We start from the raw sequence: 20,884 nt of genomic DNA, 5'->3' as shown, positions 1-20,884 counted from the left end.
GAATTCTAGCCCTCTCAGAGATGCTTGCATATATGGCTCAAATATCTACCATTACGGCCAGATTTTGTCTTATCAAAATCACAGGATCTACTTAATGCTGAGAAAACTAGTTTTTCTCCTAAGATCTAGACCAGTGGTTCTCAAACTGTGGGTCGCGACCCCTTTGGGTGTCGAACAAGTAGCCTAAGACATAACGGTAGCAAAATTACAGTTATGAAGTAGCAACAAAAATAACTTTATGGTTGGGGGTCACCACAACATGAGGAACTTTATTAAAGGGTCACGGCATTAGGAAGGTTGAGAACCACTGATCTAGGCCAAGGCAAAGATGCCCTTTCTCACCACTCCTTTTCAACATCTTGCTGAAAGTCCTAACTAATGCATTAAGACAAGAAAAGTTAGTGGAAGGAATACAGATTGGGAAGGAAGGAAAAAAACTGTCTTTATTTGCAGATGACATTATTGTCTACGTAGAGAATCCCAAAGAATTGACAAAACATCATTGGGAACTAAAATGCAAGGTTGTAGAATACAGGGTTAACACACAAAAGTCAACTGCTTTCCTATATACCAGCAATGAACAATTGGAATTTGAAATTACAAGCAACCAAAGCATCCACCAAACTGTGATTGTGTTAGCTTCCCTTCTTCCAAGTTCCTACTGCTATGGCCAGTACCCAGGCAGTGCTTGGCAGGTTGAAAGATCCCAATAAATGTTTGAATACAGCCAGAAACTAACCATGATGCCAGCCACACAAAGCCCAAAGCCTGGGACAGAGACCTCCCAATCCCACATAGAAGGCAGGATGCCTGCAACCTAGCCAAGGTGTCTTTAACAGCAATAAGTGCAGAGAGTATGCCATGGCTGCTAAAGTGAACAGGGAGTTGAGAGGATAGCATGGGGATGAGGTGGTACACCCCAATGTGCAGTCTACTGACCTCCCAACCACACCAAGCACTGGCTGTGAAGCAGCATTCCACCTAATGACAAATCTGAATTTTGAAAGCCCAGGGGCCTAAAGTGAGACAAACCAACTTACTCTCAATCTTCTGAAAACCCACTTAACAAAGGAGGTGTGTTGACAGAAACTTCTCTTATTTGGAGAACAACTGGTTTATCTCTGGTCGTCTAAGCACATAACCCCCTTTGCCTTCCTTAGGTGGGGAATGGCCTCTGATAGTGGTAATGACCTCCAACACCCAGGTAAAACTATTTCAGAACTGGCAAGACCTTGGTTCAGATTCTGCCCACCTGACCCTGGACAGACACCTCAGCTCGAAGTCCTTCTTTTATGGAGATTCTGTAATGGCTACCCTGTGTTTTTGCAAGGGCTAAAGAAAGAAAAAGCAGTCAGCACAGTATCTCGCAAATGGTTAAACAAACAAACAAAAAAGTGTGTGTGTGTGTATAAGTATGTGTGTGTATATACACACACACACACATTCTTCCCCTCTCCCTATACAATCAGGTAAGCCCAAGATATGAAACAGTAATAGCCTTCAGGTTATATCTCACAAGCTTAACAGAAAACAAAGCATAGCACCCAGGTCCTGCATCATCACTGTCATGGCACCTTCAAATGTCAGAAATGCCAAAGAGACCTGCTGCCCAGATTGCACAGACTGCTAGGCCTTCCTTTCACAGTTCTTAGTTTACTGAAAGCTTTTCTCTTTTCTGTCGCGGAAAAAACAGCAGACACCTTCACAGACAAACAATGGACAAACAAGGCAGAAACATTTACAGCCCCTCTACTCTATCTTCACAAAGTTTGTACATCACTTTGAGGGGCTTCAGTTGCTTCTCAAGCCTCTGGCTCATCAAAGCTGGACACATTCCTGTCCCTTCCTTTGTTTTGTCTACCGGACAAGTACGAGAACTTTCCATTTAGAGCATGATGACATTTCATCTTCTGAATCTGCCTCTGCACTGGGCTCAAGTCTAGTGGGAGATGCCCCACCTGCTGACAAAGGGAATACAGATGTGGACTCTAACAAGGAGTCCTTACATCATCTGAGTCCACCCCTCATTACAGGGAATGATGTAAGAGGCAGAAAGTAGCCGTTTCACTTGGAAGTCAAGGATGGAATGGTAACAGCAGCACCAAAAAAACCCAAGAGCAGGGAGGAAAGGATGCAGTCTGCCTGTCCCTATCCCCATTCTCGGTATTTCTGCCATCTCGTCTTCGAGGTGAAAGCGAAGCATAACAGGAAGTTCTGTACAGCCAGCAGTGCCCTAACCCTACAAGCCACAGCATGACAGGCGGTCAAGACACCAGTTTACACAGAGGCCAATAATAGTGATAAAGGCTCCAAAGGTGCCCCAGGCAGGTCCACATACTCACAACCTGATCTGGACTTCATTATTAAGCGATAGTTTATTGGTGGGCTCTACAAAACACACAAATGGGTACGAGTCCACAAACAGAAATATTTATTGTAAGCACTGCCAGAATATTTGGTTTGTTTTTGCCTGAATATTGGCCAAGGCTATACAAGACTGTGTTAACTTGAATGGCTGTCAAGAAACACTGCAGAATGCTTTCCTTGCATTCTTACTGTAAAAGTTTGTAGTCACATCACCCCCCACCTCAAAGGATGAAAGAATACTTCTGTACAGCTTTTGTCAACACTTGTGAACTAAAACAAAACTATAACAATCTACTTCCTACAACCAAAAAAATTGGCTGAACAGAAAGAACGGGCAAATCATTCACCCCTAGTTAAATACAAAATCAGTCCAATTCCACCTGAGGAAAGAAAATAAGGCCCATGCTAAGAGATCCCTAAGCAGTCCAGGCTAATTTGCTGGGATTCCAGCACTTGGGTCATGATGTCACCATTATAGGTCATCCCTGGGCATTGTATCAACAGCACTCTTCTGTTGGCACACAGTTGTTCCTTAGTCATAAGGCACCACAAACACTTGCAGATGTGGACACTTGGGGAGCAAATGTGCTCACACAAATGCCTGAGGCTCTAGCACTGCCTACTTACACCAAAGTGTCTGTCCTACAGCAGAAAGGCCAAGCGCTTTATTAGGTGATCATTATGCATATCCGGGCAGAGTGTCCCCCCATGTTTGTTTAAAAAAAAAAAAAAAACTGGCTGGCTTGGCTCAGCGGTTAGAGCATCGGCACATGGACCAGAGTCCCGGGTTCGGTTCCCGCTAAGGGCACGTACCTTGGTTGCAGTTTGTCCCCAGCCCCGGTTGGGGTCATGTGGGTGGCAACCACTCAACGTGTCTCTCTCACGTCGATGTTTCTCTCTCTCTTTTCCTTCCTCCCTCCCTCTGGCTCTATCTTGGGGAAAAAAGAAATTAAAAAAAAAAAAAAAAAAAAAAAGAACTCCTGCCTTAAGAGTTCTGCAGCTTTCACAAAAACTCACACAATTTTTTCACAGTAATGTAAGCAATCAACTCAGTCCCTTGGTAGGGGTGGGTGATGGGATGAAGGGACATGGGAGCAGGGCCTGGGGCAACCAGGCTATGGCCAATCCCAGCTAAGAAGCAGTTTCCTCTGGCTCCAGCCTCAGGCAGAAAGCTCAATGTGGACAGATGTAGAGAGGCACATGGAATAGGGACACATTTCCATGGTTCCTTTGGTGGCTCAGTATGAGTATACTCTGTGGCATGACACTCATATGCTTCCTCCTTCCTCCCCCAGAGCAAGGCTGCAGCAACAGGCTGCCACTAGGCTGCCACCATTGCTCCAACATTCCGATGCTATCTATCTGTCCTTACAGGCTACTAGCTCCTGCAGCTCACCAACCAAGACTCTCATGCTAAAAACATGACTCAACAAATGCTCTAGCGAGAGCTCTAATAAAGACTTCTCATCTATGACTACCCAGAGAACTACTTGGGGAGTTTGTTTAAAAACCCATGTGTGGAGCAAGAGCTGACTACAAAGAGGCACAAAGAGAATTTTAAGGGGTGTCTGTACCTTGATTGTGGCAGAGTGTTTGTCAGAGTGAATTTTACAGCATATAAACTTAAGGAAAAAAACAAACAACGAAACCATGTCTGGGTCCCACCCACTTCAGACCCGGTGTTGAGCAGAGAAGGCGGAGACAGCCTGGTCTGAACCCTGAGCTCCAGAGCTAACCTGGGGGTACCTTTGGCAACAGATATCGTGGTTTAGCTCAAAGTGTTTCACAGGGACTGCACGCAAGGTTGTTCCAAGAATCAGCAGGCTTACTAATGGTGCCTGCCATCTATGAAGTGCTTGGTGTTGCTCAATCACAGCTACTGGAATACTGAACAACTAAGCGTTAAAAAGTGTTTTTCTAGAAGAAAAGCTCTAGTTTTAGGTAAATAACAGGTTCTGTGACTTGTGAACTACACTTAAGACAGCAAAGCAGCAAGACTACCAATCTTACAAGGGTAATAAAAAATCCTTGTGGCCACACAAACCACTCCCATTGATTGGGAGAAGAGGGGTGACTCCTAGCTGGGGAGATGAGGGGAGTCTGATAACACATCTTTTCAAGAGAGTGTTTAATGTACAGGACAGTTCATTACTCTTTTGAGAAAGCTAACTTATCCTGATTGAGCAAAGCTACTGTGTAATTTTTCATACTAAATGCTTACTAGAGAATATTAGCATAATTTCAATGTTTTGATTAGATCTCAAAACTAGTAAAGATATTGCCACTGCAGGGATGGGAGAGGGGAGGGTACTCCTCAGCAACAAATTGTCTGAGAAGGAAATGACTCCCTACTGGCCCCAACAGCACATACTTAAAGGTTTTAGAGGAACGAGAAGCACTGAACTGGACAAGACTGCCTGTCGAATGAGGTCTTCTGAGTAAAGCATTTAACTGTCATCACAATAAAATGCAACAAAGTCACAAGTAGGGAAAGGGTAACCTTGCATCATAACACCTCTTTTCAGGTGTGGTAGCTCACAGGTTTCCTTACAATCAATAGTCCCCTCATATGCTGTGTTCTGGTGTTGACAGGACAACATGTATACAGATCTTATCTGTTACCTTTAGCTGTGATGTGACACTCACTACCTATCACAAAAGGCCAAGGTTCACAAACCATTTACTGGCTGTTTTACACTGTGATATTTCCCGTTTTTCAAGTGTGGACATTATGTGGATGAGAAGGGAAGTATCAACAAACATTTGATGGCTTATTATTACATGCCAATCTAGTGATCATCCCGTATGTATAAGGCGTGCGACAAAGCTCCTGATCAAAATGCCAGCAACTACACTCAGAGAACATAACTGGAAAAGGCTCCCGAAACCCTTACTTTGGCCAGAGCTCACAAAGAAATGTCCACCTATCCTTCATGGTCATTACTCTGATTATAGACTTCTTTAACTGTACCACACCATACAATTCCGGTCCATTCTATCCCTCTACAAGTCGCTCACAGAAGGGATGTTGTGACAAAAATGCCAACGACCACCAAATCCCCAGCCATCTGTTTGCTACAATGAACACACACTGTAAGTCTTCACTTGTGGTCACTGGTCGTCACTAAGCAAATTCCTCTCAAGGCCCAAAGCTCCTGGTTAGAAGTTGTAGGGAGTCAGCCTTAAGACTGAATCAGGGATGAAACAGTTATTTCTAGAACAAGTCAGGTATCACACCAATCAGCTGTAGGACTGACTGAGCTCCTGTCTGCACCAGGCAAGCTCTGCACACGGCTGAACATCCTCCAAGTCCCCGGTGCCCTGTCAGGAGATACACGCTGCAGTCAAACCCAGTCTGGCCCCAATGCCTTGAGGTGGTTGGCTGGCAACATACTAGCAATGACTTTCCCAGCTAAGTGCCAACTTTCTCTGAGTGTTCACATGCTTAAGGACTGCAGCTAGACTCAGACCAAAGAGCAGTTACTAAATGCCCGCTGAGCTCGGGGCTCTATGTGTTGGGATATTCTATTCTGACCTACCAGAACCTTGCATACAGTAGGAATTAGGATTTAAGTGTTGTAGCTTAGAGGATGCTAATGCTAGACAGAATCGGTCATTTATCCGAGGGCACAAAGCCTGCAGGGAATTGAAAGCTGCACAACTCCTCACCCTATACCCCCAAGTCATTTCTTGATGAATTCAGGGCATACACTTGAAAGGCAAAACCGAACAACTTTTAGAACATGTGACTTTAGGTAGTGTTCTTCCCAACAATCATAAAACAAAGATCCACAAATTCACCTACATTAAAATTAAGATCTCCTCAAAAGATGCTATAGAGGTGCAGTGGTGATAGAGGGGGAGAGAAGGGGGAAACACATCCAACTAGGAGAAGATATCTGCAAAATGAATTGCCCACAAATATCTGGTGCTGGACTCTACAAAGAACAAAGGCAAATTAGTTTAAAAGCATAAACAAGCAGGAAAGGGAAAGGGAAAGGGAAGGAAAGAAAGCAGCAGCAGCAAAAGCCGGACACAAGAAGAGGCTCACTTCATTAAGGTGCATTTTCCTGACAACTGAAGCCACCATGACGTTTTATATCCACCAAGACTGGGAAAGTATTAAAAAAATAATAATAAATCTGGTAATGCCACCACTAGTGAAGATGCAGTTCAACATTTTGGGATGTGAGGTGAACTGATGCAACAGGTTTAAAAAATAATTTGGCATTCTGATATCTCCAATGGCCAGTAATTCCACTCCTGGGCACTTACTGAGACACTTGTACACGTCATATATGCACACATGCAGAAGAATGCTCACAGCAACATGTGCATTAATGGCACTTCTTCTTCCTCCTCCAATAAAAACAAATTGAATGACCCAAATGCTCACCAATAAAGAACAAAAAATTGTGATGCATTCACACTTTGGTGAAAATGAGCTATGGTTACCACATGGATGAATCTTAAATGAGGGTGGCAGAATTATGCAAATGGTACACTAAGTGAAATAAGCCAGTCACGAAAAAAAATACTGCATGATTCCATTTATATTAAGTATCTAAAACAGTCAAACTCTTAGAAACATAAAGTAGAACGCAGCTGCCAAGAGACAGGGGAAGGGGGGAAAGGGAAGCTGTTCAATGGATATAGTTTCAGTTTTGCAAAATGCAAAAGTTCTACAGATCTGTTGCATAACAGATGCATGTGCATATAGTCAACAATACTGTACACTTAAAAATGTTAAGATGGTAAAATTATATGTTGCATTTTTAACCAGAAAACAAAAAGTAGGCAGATGGCTTCAGCACAAATTCCTCAACTCTGAAAAAGAGATAATACCCTCACAGGGCTAATGTGAGGGGCAAATGAAATACAAAAGAAAGCAAGAACTCAACAACACTATTAATCATACCATTAAAAGTGAATGTCATAATTTAGTATTAACTTTTAAAATATTTACATTTCATCAGGCTATGGAGTAAAACTGAATGGGCTGCAGGATCTGATTAACATGAACTCTGCTGGCAGGCTTCATCCATCTCACTCAGTTGACTCACTCCAGGCAGAGGCACAACTGATACCTTTCTAGAACCACAGCTCAGCCTGCAGTCCCTACTTAAACCTTCATTCACTTTCTCTACACACAAAGATAATGGACCAAATGGGCCAGTCCTGACCCCAAAGCTCTGCTCACAAAACGGGAGAGAGAGAGCGATGTACAGAATAAATGCAATGAAGGATGCCAACTAAAGCAAATCCCAGAGTGGTGGGGAACGTTCTAGGGCAGAGACTAGAGAACATGATACTTATCTAGGTAACTATAACCATTCTAGAATAGATGGTTTTAAAAGAAAAAGCCCTTACCCAATGAATGCTAATTCTCCACCTGACTTACTCCACAGAAGCCTGGCTTTCTCAAGCCTGGGACCCTAAAAGCGACTACGTTTCCAAACTCCTATGGGAAGGGTGGGAATGGGGGCATTTTCCTAGCTATATAAACCAGAATTCAGCCCCTATCTTTCTCACCCTAAATGCTGGCTCTAGGACCCTCCCTCTTTTATCTCCCCATAGCCCCAGGGTGACCTCATCTACCCTCCTGGCAAAGCTCAAAGCTCCAAAGTCTGGCTAGACCCACCCCTGCGCCACCGAACTCTACATCCACCTGCCTACAGGGCAATGTCGACCAGGAAGCCTCAGGAGCCCCATGAGACCAAAGTAAGCCCCTCTTCTTTAAAACCTGTCAAAGCAGGCAAGATATGAGTCTCCTAGCCACCTTTACAAACTCACTTGTCCCTAAGGGGTAGTGGTCACCATGTGGAATAACCCAAAAACCTAATGTTTCCATCACTGCAGGATATTCCACTGGACAGTACTGCTTTAGAAACTGGGTGGGTTACTCTAAAATAAGTAAGATCCAAATTGGACTCTGAAAGATGGGGGGTTTCTAGAAGCAAAGGGCAAAGACATAGAATGGAATAGCAGACTATCATAGAAGTCAGGGGGCCTAGAGTACCAAGAATGAGAGTTTGGATTTTATCCTATATGCAGTAGGGTTTTAGGACAGCTGGAGAATTATGCTGCGATCAATCTAGTGTACTTTTATCATGTACTCTCTAATATTTTTTTTAAGGTAAAATAGAAATCTGTATCTTGGAGGCAACACTTGTTACATGAATTACACATCACCTTTCTAACAGTGGGTCTCTGCCCACCACTAGAGAGAGGATGATTCCTGGAACAACTGCCTCACTTTTCCCCAGTCATTTAATTGCTTGTGGCACACAGACATGGGAAACACCTTTACTTACCACTGAATCCTCACTGTACACACAGAATATCACACTGGCTGACTGCGTAGTAAGTCCTGCACTGGCAGAATCACCCAATTTAGCATATTTACTTCAGGCAGGAAATTCCCTTTAAATAAGAAACCCTAAGTTGGATATAAACAGCCATGAGCTGGAACTCAATCCCACCCTAGAATAAGCAGAGCTTCGAGACTGAGGCTCATCATAACTCTGAGAGATCATCTAATTCACACCCTTGACTTAACAAGCCTGGGGTGCCTGGGCTAAAGATGACATCTACTTAGCTTACTGATTTCCCCAAATTCCGTCTTCTGTACTCAGACCTTCACAGGAGTATCAAAAAAAATGGAAGTGAAAACAAATCAAGGCAGCTTGTTGTTCTAGTGGAAACCATTTCAAGGTGAGACTTAATTCCACTCGTGTGATGCATTTACTGAAGAAGAAATCTGCCCAGCCAGAGTAATGACCCTTCCTAACCATTCCCTGCCCTACCCTTTGTCCTGCCCTGGTGAGTTTGCTTGCTTGGAGAATGGTCCAGGTCTCTAGTCAAGCCACAACTGTCCTCACAGATGGACCAGCCTAAATGCCAGCTACTTTCCCATGGAAGGTCTCTCTTCCTTCTCAGACTGTCTGGCCTGACTTCTCAAGACAGCAATTCTGAGGTCTACCTTGTGCTCACTATGTACCATTTCAAATATCTGTCGTGGCAATCCGCTCCTTCCACAGCTCACAAACAGAAGTCAAGAGCATGTGGGCTCTGGAGCCAGACTCTGCCATTTACCAGCTTTGTGCCTTTACAACCCAAACCCTGCCCAAGTGACTGAGCTCTCTGGGTATCAGCAAAATAGAGACAATATTGAAGACTTAAGAAACACATAGGTATTAGAAATCCAGCACCCGGTGCACAGCAGTCACTCAATTATTCATTATGAAGTTTATCATAAACACATGCTCAAGCTCCCAGTCTAGAGAAAGGTACACAATGAGGAAGGAGAAACGACCTACATTGTACCTCCATACAGTAAGGCTGACAGAGAGAGCAGGGTGACTCATGTTAGATCTCACCATTTCAGAATAGGCAAGCAGTTACGTTAACAAAAAAAAAAAAGGTCCATTCAGAAAAGATAGTTCTACCCTTTACTGGGAAGTCTACTCACAGGCAACTTTTGCTAAAAGCCTTGAAGCTTTTCACAAGGAGTCCATAAGTATGATCTCAAGCTGAACAATAGGAATGTGGGATTCCAGAAGGCAAGCAGAAAAAGCCACCGGCCTGGAGGATACCCAGGTCTCGTAAGTGCAAGGGAAGGATACTTGCATGGGTTCCACAGCAAAAAAAAAAGCACAGAAATGTCCTGAGAAGATGACGCTGAGGATGGGAAAGCTAAGCTGCAACTTGAAAAGCCTCCAATGTTGGTAATTTAAAACTGCATTCCTGACAATGCTCCGCTACCACCGCTGCCGTGACTCGAAAAACGCGCCAGCCCTCCCTGGCCCACAACTCTGCCACCATGGAGGACATGAATGAGTACAGCAACACAGAGGAATTTGCAGAGGGATCCAAGATCAACCGAGCAAGAAAGATCTGACTGAATATTTGTCTCGATCTGGGGAAGTTATAGACTGCACAATTAAAACAGATCCAGTCACCAGAAGATCAAGAGGATTTGAATTTGTGCTTTTCAAAAACGCTTGTTTTGATATGGTTTTGGTTTTATTATTATTTTTTTAATCCTCATCCGAGGACATTTTTCCATTTTTTTGTACAGACAGAGTGGGAGGGAGAGAGAGGAAAAGAGAGAGAGGGAAACATCCATGTGAAAGGGACACATCGAGTGGCTGCCACCCGCACGACCAACCAGGGCCGGGGACAAACTGCAACCGAGGTACATGCCCTTAGCGGGAACCGAACCCGGGCCTCTCCGGACCGCAGGCGGACGCTCTAACCGCTGAGCCAAACCGGCCAGGGCTTGATATGGTTTTGGAACTGAAGGAGCACAAAAGGGCCAAAGCTTTAAAAGGGAAGGACACCCCCCCAAAAAAGGTTTTTGTGGGTGAACTGAACCCAGATACTTCTGAAGAACAAATTGAAGAATAGTTTGGAGCCTTTGAAGAGAGAAAAAATATTGAACTTTCCATGGATACAACAAAAACAAATGAAAGAGGAGGTTTTTGTTTTATCACATATACAGATGAGGAACCAGTAAAGAAATTGTTAGAAAGCAGATATCAAACTGGTTCTGGGAAGTGTGAAATCAAAATGGCCCAACCCAAAGAGCTATATAAGCAGCAACATCAACAACAAAGAGGAGGAAGAGGTGCTGCAGCTGGTGGACAAGGTGGTACTAGGGGTCATGGCCGAGGTGAGGGCCAAAACTGGAACCAAGGATTTAATAACTATTATTATCAAGGATATGGAAATTACAATAGTGCCTATGGTGGCTATTATTATACTGGGTATAACCATGGGGACTATGGATATGGACAGGGATATGCAGACTACAGTGACCAACAGAACGTCTCGAGGGGGTGTGGCAATCACCAAAACAATTATGTATTAGCGATACTAGAGGACACTGGAGAAAACAAGAGGAGATTGCTAAAGTAACCATCTGACAGGACGACACTGAAGACTGGTCTTCTCTGTTGCTCTAAGATGATTATTTTGTAAACGACTTTCTAGTGTACAAGACACAACTGCGTCCAACTACATAGCCACCAATTAGTTTTCTTTGTTTTTACTTTGTCTTTTGCTATCTGTGTTGAGTCAGTGTGGATTTGTGTTTACACAAATTTTATTTTTTTATTTATCTTCAGATAGAGCAGGAGGGAAAGAGGGAGGAAGAGAGAGAAAAACATCGAAGTGAGAGAGACACATCAATTGGTTGCCTTCCACATGAACCAGCCAGGGCTAGGGATTGAACCTGCAACCCAAGTAGGTACATGCCATTGACTGGGAATCAAACCTGTGACCCTTTGGTCTGCAGGCCAATGCTCTAACCACTGAGACAAACAGGCCAGGGCAGAAGACTCACTCTCGACCTTGATGTTAGGATATCAGAGATAGAGAACAAGCTCTGATGTCCCTGTCGGAGGCCCTGGATTCACCTATGCCTGAGCCCCACTCCAGACTTCTAGACACATCAGCCAACAAATTTCCTCTTGTTGTAACTAGTTTAATTTGTTATTTATACCAGAGAAACTTATCCAACACAACCATTTTCTAAAAGAACAAACAATTTAAAAGTTAGGAGGACAGTACCTAAGAATACAGGACACGTAGCTTGCTTTACATATACATGCACTGTACTCTTTAAAAACTTGTTTTGCCTGGTGCAAACGGACAACCTTCACCACTACTACATGCTTCCTCAACTTACCACTCCCACTCCCTACAGAGCTTCTAGCAAGCAATGGGTACAAAGAAGAAAAGAAACTAAAGATCAATGCAGCTCACCCGCTACTAGAAAGCATATCCAGGAAGGTTAGTCTTGGGTAAGTGATGAAGAAATAGATTGCAAAACGGCCAAAATGAGGGGGAAAATCAAGGTACCCACAGTTACACTGTGTAGTATCTAAAACAATGTTATTTCACACTGCTCTAACATTACCCACAACAAGAAACACATTTTAACGTGTATACAATATATAGAAGTTTTTATAAAATACCCTTACCCGCCCTGGCCGGTTTGGCTCAGCGGTTAGAGCGTCGGCCTGCGGTCCGGAGAGACCCGGGTTCGGTTCCCGCTAAGGGCACGTACTTCGGTTGCAGTTTGTCCCCGGCCCTGGTTGGTCGTGCGGGTGGCAGCCACTCGATGTGTCCCTTCACGTCAATGTTTCTCTCTCTCTCCCCCTTCCTCTCTCTCCCTCCCACTCTATCTGTACAAGAAGTGGAAAAATATCCTCGGGTGAGGATTAAAAAAAAAAAAAAAAATACCCTTACCCTTTGACCTTTCTTTTTTCCTTACAGAGTGATTGCAATCTACTTAATTCATTACCCACAATTTGAAAAACACATAATAGAATAAGAATAATTTTTCTCTTATTATCTAGATTCTGGTCAAAATTCTTAGAGCCACAATCTATTATCCCATTTCACATATGAGAAACTGAGGCTTGGGAGGATATGCAACTGGTCCAAGGCAAGTATGGTGTGCTCCTACAGCCCAGCCCCCCAGCCCCTATGCTGGCAGGTTCCACCTCCATGCTTTTCGCGTTTCAACCCTCACAATAACAATCTGCTCCCATGAACTATGATTCCTCAAACACACTGGAAAGTGTTTCAAGTGTAAAATCCCCAAATTTATCTCCTTCTTCCTTTTCTTTTACATGGAACAAAATCTCAAATGCCAATTCACCCACAGGCACGTATATGTCATTGCCTGGGGTAGGACAACTGAGGACATTAGCCACCCATAACAACACAGGAATTACTAATTCCTGTTTCTGGAAATTACACAATACGAAGCCCAACACCTCTCCCCTGGCATTGCTTCCATGGTATGCCACTGTCTGTGGACGTAACAGCAACTAGGAACAAACAAAAAGTTTCAAATGTGAAATGGACAAACAAGACCAGGAAGATGACCAGACATAACTTTTCTCAAAGCTCTTCAGGCAGAGCAAAGTAAGCACTCCCCACCACCCCCCCCCCAACAGAATATAATATAGACAGAGCCTCCCACTCACTCCCTCACTCTGAACACAATAAAGATATGAGCTCCCCCCAAAGCATACAGAACCCATCTTACAAATCATGAAACAGGTTTATCAATTATGTAACTTGCCTGAGGTCAAGGCCAGAAGGAGGATGAGGCTGGGACTGACATCTGATGGTACATGCCATAGTTCTCCCTCTCTGGTACACCGTTCCACCCAAGCCCAACCAACTAAGAGGGCACTGCACTTCATTTTACCCTCAGCTGAAAGATTCCTAAATGAAGTTTGGGGAATGTTGAGTGACAGTCTGAAAATCACAGAGCAGACAGCAGGGCCAGGATTAAAACGGGGGTCTAACTGTGCCACACTAGTGGTATCTGTCTTTGGATCAGGGCAGGAAAACGTGAGACAGGATTGGACACCAAGAGACCACTCAAGCCCTTCCTACCACCCTCCCCAGAGCATTCAGTAACACTGGACTCCTAGTATAGGATCAGGAATTCAGGAAACAAAGTCCAATTCTGCTCAGGAGAGAGTGGAAAGGTCAAATTGCAAGATCTTGAGACACTTCTGGTGGCTAATGTCCTCAGAACAAAGAGAAGACGATATTTTGTTTTGCACATTTGGGAGGGAAATGTTAAAAAACCTCACCCTTATAAACAAGACACCTTCAAGCTGTTATCAGAGAAATGGAAATTCACAGAACTTTTCTAGAAAAGTAATTTGTATCCAGTTTTCAAAAAAGCATACCCTGCCCTGGCCAGTTTGGTTCAGTGGTTGGAGTGTCAGCCTGTGGACCAGAGTCCCAGGTCCCCAAACCCGCTAGGGGCACATACCAAAACAACAAAAAAAATGCACATCCTGTCCCGACAGGTTTCCTCAGTGGTTAGAGCATCCCACAGACCTAAGGGTCTTCCCACTCCCCGTCAAGGGCACATACCTGGGTTTCAGGTTAGATACCCTGCCCCTCCGCCCCTCTCTGGTCTAGGTAGTCGGGGAGGCAACCAATCAATGTCTCTCACATGGATGTTTCTTTCTCTCTCCCTCCCTTCCATTCTATCTAAAAACCAATGGAAAAGCCCTGGTCGGTTTAGCTCAGCGGTTAGAGCGTCGGCCTGCGGTCCAGAGAGACCCTGGTTCGGTTCCCGCTAAGGGCGCGTACCTTGTTTGCAGTTTGTCCCCGGCCCTGGTTGGGTCATGTGGGTGGCAACCACTCGATGTGTCGCTTTCACGTTGATGTTTCTCTCTCTCTCTCTCTCTCTCCTCTCTCTCTCTCTCTCTCTCTCTCTCTCTCTCTCTCACGTTGATGTTTCTCTCTCTCTCTCTCTCTCTCTCTCTCTCCTCTCTCTCTCTCTGTCTCTCTCCCTCCCTCCCACGCTATCTGAACAAAATATCGAAAAATGTCCTCGGGTGAGGATAAAAAAAAATAAAAATAAAAAATAAAAATCAGTGGAAAAATGTCCTTGAGTAACAATTAAAAAAAAAAAAAGCGGCACATCCTTTGGTCTAGCAATTCCTGTTCTAGATATGAAAAGAGAAAACTTAAAAATCAAGTGCAAAAATAGTGGAGCCCTGGCCAGTTTGGCTCAGCGGTTAGAGCGTCGGCCTGCGGTCCGGAGAGACCCGGGTTCGGTTCTCGCTAAGGGCACGTACTTCGGTTGCAGTTTGTCCCTGGCCCTGGTTGGTCGTGCGGGTGGCAGCCACTTGATGTGTCCCTTCACATCGATGTTTCTCTCTCTCTCTCCCCCACTCTATCTGTACAAAAAATGGAAAAATATCCTCGGGTGAGGATGAAAAAAAAAAAAAATAGTGGAATTAAACAACAGTATGTTTATGTTAGAATATTAGACAGCCATTTAAAACAGCATTGTGGAATTGTTCACAATGTAATATATATTTTTTAAACTTAAAGAGTACAATCCAATTTTCTTATTCATATGTAGAAAGACTACAATAGGCCAAACTTGTGTGGTTCAGTGTTTGAGCATCAACCCATGTACCAAGAGGTCACCGGTTCAGTTCCCTGTCAGGACATATGCCCAGTGGGGGGCATGTGGGAGGTGGCCAATCGATGTTCTCTCATCAATGTTTCTATCTCTCTCTCCCTCTTAAATTAATCAAATCAAATAAAAAGCCTAGAATAAAAATGAGAGATATTTTTAACATTTAACACCATCTTAACATTTTGTATTTTCCAAATTCTTTAAAATGACCACATACTACATTTATTTAAAGAAAAAATCCATACAATCTCATTTTCAAAGTGGACCAACCAGTGCTATTCCCCTTCAACGTTTGGTCAAGAATGGGACAGATGGCTGCTTTGCCCTAACTATATTTCTTTAGAACAAAATGCATCCCATGATTTATGCCAGGATATATTGATGTAGTTTAGTCAAGTTGAATCACTTGAAGCCTGTTTAGATTGGGGGGGGAGGGGAATCAAGTGTTTAAAAAAAACATCATTCTTTATAACAACAGTAATACAAATTTGCAGTGCACCTTCTAGACTGTTTTCTGTGCCTTACTAGCATTTCAAGTTGTTCTCTAGCAATATACAATTTAAAAAACCAAATGGAATCAAATCACGACTGTACTACATGCCAACATGCTGACATCCCTGCACTTTCATTTAAATGGCCACACCATATTCCATTAAGCTTTTCTTTAAATGTTTTTATTGATTTTTTAGAGAGAGAGGAAGAGAGGAGAGAGAAAAATTGATGGGTTGCCTTCTGCACACCCCCTACTGGGGATTGAACCTGAAACCCAGGCATGTGTCCTGACCAGGAATTGAACCAGTGATCTTTTGGTGCGTGGGTTGATGCTCAGCCACTGAACCACTCCAGGCGGGCTAAGTTCTTCTTTTAACTCCTCCATAAAAGCACTAGAAAATCAATGCAGTTAAAAAGCCATTGTGTAGCCTCAAAAAGTTAGTTACCATGACCCAGCAATTCCACTCCTAAGCATCGACCCAAGAGAAATTAATACATATATCCACACAAAAACTTGTACATGAACATTCACAGCACTATTCATAACCCAAAAATGAAACAACCCAAATATGTACCAACTGATAAATGGATAAAATGAACCATATCCATATAATGGAATAGCATTCAATCATAAAAGGAATAAGTACTGATTCATGCCACAGTACAAATCCTAAGAATATCATATCGAGTAGAAGCAGCCAGACACAAAAAGTTATGGTACATGATTCCTGAAATATACAGAATAGGTCAACAGTGAACTGCACACTTTAAATTATTAGTACTGATTTTTAGGGAGGGAGGGAGGGAGGGAGATAAATACACTGATCTGTTGCCTCCCAAATGTACCCCAACCCCCACTGTGGATCAAACCTGTGACTTTGGGGTGCAAGAGACAACGTTCCAACCACTGAGCAACACTGGCCAGGGCTGAACTGTAAACTTTAAATTGGTGACCTGTATCATATATAGATTATGTCTAAGCAAAGCTGTTATTATACATAATTTATATTCAATAAATGTTTGGGGGATGAATATATTAATAAAGAATATGTGTACCAAATAAAAGTCATTGTCAAATATATTTTTTGTCTTCCATTGTACACATTAGTGAAACTAATTTTTGATATGAATTAGCCAACCACATACACATGAACTATGAATATTACACAGAAAGTGCTCAGTGTTTTTTAAATCAAGTTTTTATTTACAATACGAGATTCACATTAAGAAATGCTAGCGAGCCCTGACCGGTTTGGTGGCTCGGCGGTTAGAGCGTCAGCCTGCGGTCCAGAGATACCTGAGTTCGGTTCCCGCTAGGGGTGTGTATGTTGGTTGCAGTTTGTCCCCGACCCTGGTTGGTTGTGCGGGTGGTGGCCACTCACTGTGTACCTTTCACGTTGATGTTTTTCTCCCTTTCTCTCTCCCCCTCCCTCCCTCCTACTCCACCTGAACAAAAGATGGAAAAATGTCCTTGGGTGAGGATTAAAAAAACAACAACAACGCTATCCATACCTGTTTATTATGCACTTCATCGCCCTCTTAAAACACGTCTCCCAGGTCAGAGTTGAACCACAGCCTAAACCCACTCACAACATTTCACACAGCCCACAGAAGTAATTGCATAACACTCTGCCTGGACTATTAATAAGTCTCCTGCAATTTCTAGAGACCTTAATGTTATCTTAACTAAAATTCACATTCCTTTTAAGTCACTACTGACCAGTTATGTCCTGTTAACAATATTTTATTAACATAAGAGGAATTACTTGCAGTTGGAATTATGGACATACCAAATTCTTGCTCAATTATCTCTCCAATTTATTCACTCAACGAATATTTTAGGTGCTCTTATAGGCACCGAGAATACAATAGAAAATTAAAATAGACAAAGGAAAGCAAACAAAACCCTGCCCTCATGGAACTTACAGTCCAGTAAAAAGGAAATTTAAGAAAATTTTATTTTTACAAGCTCATGTGTTTTTTTTTTTTTAATCCTCACCCCAGGATATGCCTTTTCATGGATTCTAGGGAGAGAGGGAGAGAGAAAGAGAAACACTGATGTCAGTGAGAAACATTGATCAGTTGCTCCCCCCCCCCCCACCAAAGATGGAACCCGAAACGTGACCAGGAATCAACCGCCCCCACCCTTCGGTGCATGGGGCCATGCTCTCACTACTGAGCAATAACCACATGTCTTATGAATTAAATGTCAGCCTCAGCAAGGAATCTCCACGATTCTAAACATCAAAATTCACGGATTTATGGAATGTTAGTAGCAGTTTTCAATGACAAGCTTTTCTTTCCTTATTATAGATTTGCCAAGAACATAAAAACAAACATGATCTACTTCCCAAGTGTACTCAATATTGAAAGTCGAAACACTTTACCTGCATATAATTGTGACAGATGAGGACAGTGAGTTGTCAGAAGATTTAACAGCCTCAAATCTTCAAATCACTGAGGTACCAACTGGTTTTTGCTTTAAATGAAGGAAAGGCCGGGCCAGTGTGTCTCGATTGGATTCCCAGTCAGGGCATATATCTAGGTTTTGGGTTCCATACCCAGTAGGGGCACAGGCAGGAGGCAATCAATGGACCCCCCCCCCTCCAAACTCAATTTTTAAATTAAGAAAAAAAGAGAAAAGGCATTCAATAACTCGAACTGTGTAACAGGAAGACATTCACTACCTCCAAAAGCAAAAGTGCAATTTAGTACAAAGATCACAACCAGCTCAAAAAAGTAACTTTTGGAAACAAAAGTCTAAGATGTATTTACCCCATAGCTTCAGCCCTTGGATACTATGTGCCCTACCAAGATCAGGGGTATGGCGGATAACGGGATACATTTTGTTTCAGATCAGGCTTTTCCTTCACGATTTGGTTAATGGAAACCATCTGTGAGTTTTACCTGCCCCAAATTGAAGCTTTTGGGGAGAAAGGGTTGGTTACTTACAATGCCTTGCTGGAAAGATCATCTAAATTAAACCGATTGGAATGTTTTACTAAATTATTGGCAAGGTAGCCCTGGCCGGTTTGACTCAGAGGTTAGAGTGTCAACCCTCAGACAAATGGTCAAGGGCACCACGTACCTGGGTTGCAGGTTCCATCACGGCCCTGTCGGGTTCCTGCAGGAGGCAACCAATCAGTGTGTTTCTCTCACACTGATATTCCCCCTCACCCCCATCTAAATAGCCTAGGATGAGGATCAACCAAAAAAAAAAAAAAAAAGGCAAGGTCATAAAATTGTGCCATCCAAAACCTTCTTAAAATTGAAAACATATTCATAAATCCTGTAATGCTTCCTTAATAACTTCTAAGGACTACAAATTTCAAGAATTCACAATTTAAAGAACTTGACAGCCTCATTCATGAAAAGTTCCCAAAGGTATTATAGCACCAAAGAGCCACTTGGCTTAGAGGTACTCTGAGGCTTGGTTTTTGTAAACACGGACAGCTACAGCTCTCTCAAAGGTAAGCAAAGACACTTCAACTCTCCTGACACAGACTTTAAGAGGTAAAAATGAACCCAAGGACCCAGACCATAAACCTCACCAGATTGCACGAAACATCAAATGAGTAAACAACTAAACCAAAATAACACTTCAAAAAAACAGTGCACAGTTTTGAGTAAAAAGGGTGTCAGCCAGCCACTCAGCAAAAGCACATGACTCATCCACCGACCTGAACACTGTCCACTACACCAAAGTGGGATTTCCCGTCTTCGTCCAAGGCCAGGCTTGTGGGAGTCTCAGTCGGGTAAAGCTGTACTATTTCCGTTGGGGGGGAGGGCGTCATTTTATTTCGCTGCATCACAACTCCATCACATCACCACCCCAAACCATCACCCCGCACAACACCGCAAATAGATGAGGCCGAGGCAAGGACGCTAACCGAGCACCGAACGAGCAAAACAAAGCGCCCGGCAAGGGGTTGCCAGGCTGGGAGTAGTTGAGTAAAGAGAGCCAGGATCGCCTCTCGGGCAGGAGTGCAGTGGCAGCCTCCTGCTGGAAAACAGGCGCGTTCTCCGCAGAGCTCCGAGGACACTCGCGAAGGTGAAGAAATGGGGGCGGGGGCCCGTCGCCCCTACCCGGGCAAAAGGACCATGGCGTCGGGGTGGAGAAAGAGCATGCCGGGCCTGGCCCACGTGAGTGGTCGGTCTCAGGCCAAGTCCGCCCCGGGGACAGTGGCACCGCGGCCACCACACCGGGCCCGGACTTACCCGGGCCGGGAGCGCCGCGGGCTCCGCAGCGTCCGCTTCCTCCTCCTCCTCCTCCTCCTCACTTGACAAAATGGCGGCGGCAGGAAGTGCTGGGCGCCTCGGCCCGCCCCCCCCGCGGCCGCCCGCCCCCGGCCGCACGCCCGCCCCGCCGCGGCGCCCGCACCCCCGCATGCGCCCCCACCCCGCTGCCCAGCCAGAGCCCGGGGGCGTCGGCGCCAACGACAGGGCGAGCAAGCGGCCAGGCGCCCCGACGCCAACGGCACAGGCGATCCTGGCGCAAGTGGTGGCGCGGGAGGCCCGCAGGCCCGAGCCCGCGTCGCCCCGGCCTCCCCGCCCTCGCGCCGATGGCGGGGAGCTGGCGCACCGGCCCCATTACGCAATGCAGGTGACGCGAATCGCGCCGTGAGCCCTCGCCGGCCACCCAGCACCGCCCGCTGCCCCGAAGGGCACCGGTCCTCACCTGAAACGCTAGGCCGCACGCCGCCCCCGCCGGCCGCCGCAGCCTCCTCCTCGAGCTGCTATGCGACGCCGGGGCCCGCCCGTCGCGCCCGCTGCTCCGCCGCGCTCACAGGCCCCGCTCGCCGGCGAGGACCGCCGGCAGCCGCCACCGTCGCAGCCACTGCTTCGGCTCCTCGGCTGCGGGAGAGCAGAACAAACAGCCCTGCTGCTGCTACCGCCGCCGCCGCCGCCGCCGCCAGCGCATTGACGTCACCGCGCACGCTGCGCGCGCGGCCCAACGTCGCCGCCGCCCGGCGTGCACGCCCCCGGGGCCGCGCGGCACCATTGAGCCAGGGAGAGCCGGCGACCGAAAGGTAAGTGCGCTAGGTGGGTCCG

General features: G+C 45.0%; 1 protein-coding gene and 1 pseudogene across 2 annotated transcripts in view; one reads left to right on the top strand and one right to left on the bottom strand.

The window, feature by feature from the left end:
* Positions 1-20,044, bottom strand: part of BRD4 (bromodomain containing 4) — an 80,168-nt gene extending 60,124 nt beyond the window's left edge. For both annotated transcript variants that reach the window (XM_036240058.1, XM_036240057.1), the window contains exon 1: positions 19,513-20,044. The gene's annotated coding sequence lies outside the window, so the exon portion shown is untranslated. The remainder of the gene's footprint in view (positions 1-19,512) is intronic.
* LOC118616423 lies at positions 10,142-11,286 on the top strand (annotated as a pseudogene).
* Positions 20,045-20,884: the final 840 nt, after the last annotated feature.

The sequence above is a fragment of the Molossus molossus genome, unplaced genomic scaffold (assembly GCF_014108415.1).
Source record: "Molossus molossus isolate mMolMol1 unplaced genomic scaffold, mMolMol1.p scaffold_m16_p_4, whole genome shotgun sequence".
Taxonomy (NCBI): domain Eukaryota; kingdom Metazoa; phylum Chordata; class Mammalia; order Chiroptera; family Molossidae; genus Molossus; species Molossus molossus.
This window is presented reverse-complemented; position numbering and strand designations above follow the sequence as displayed.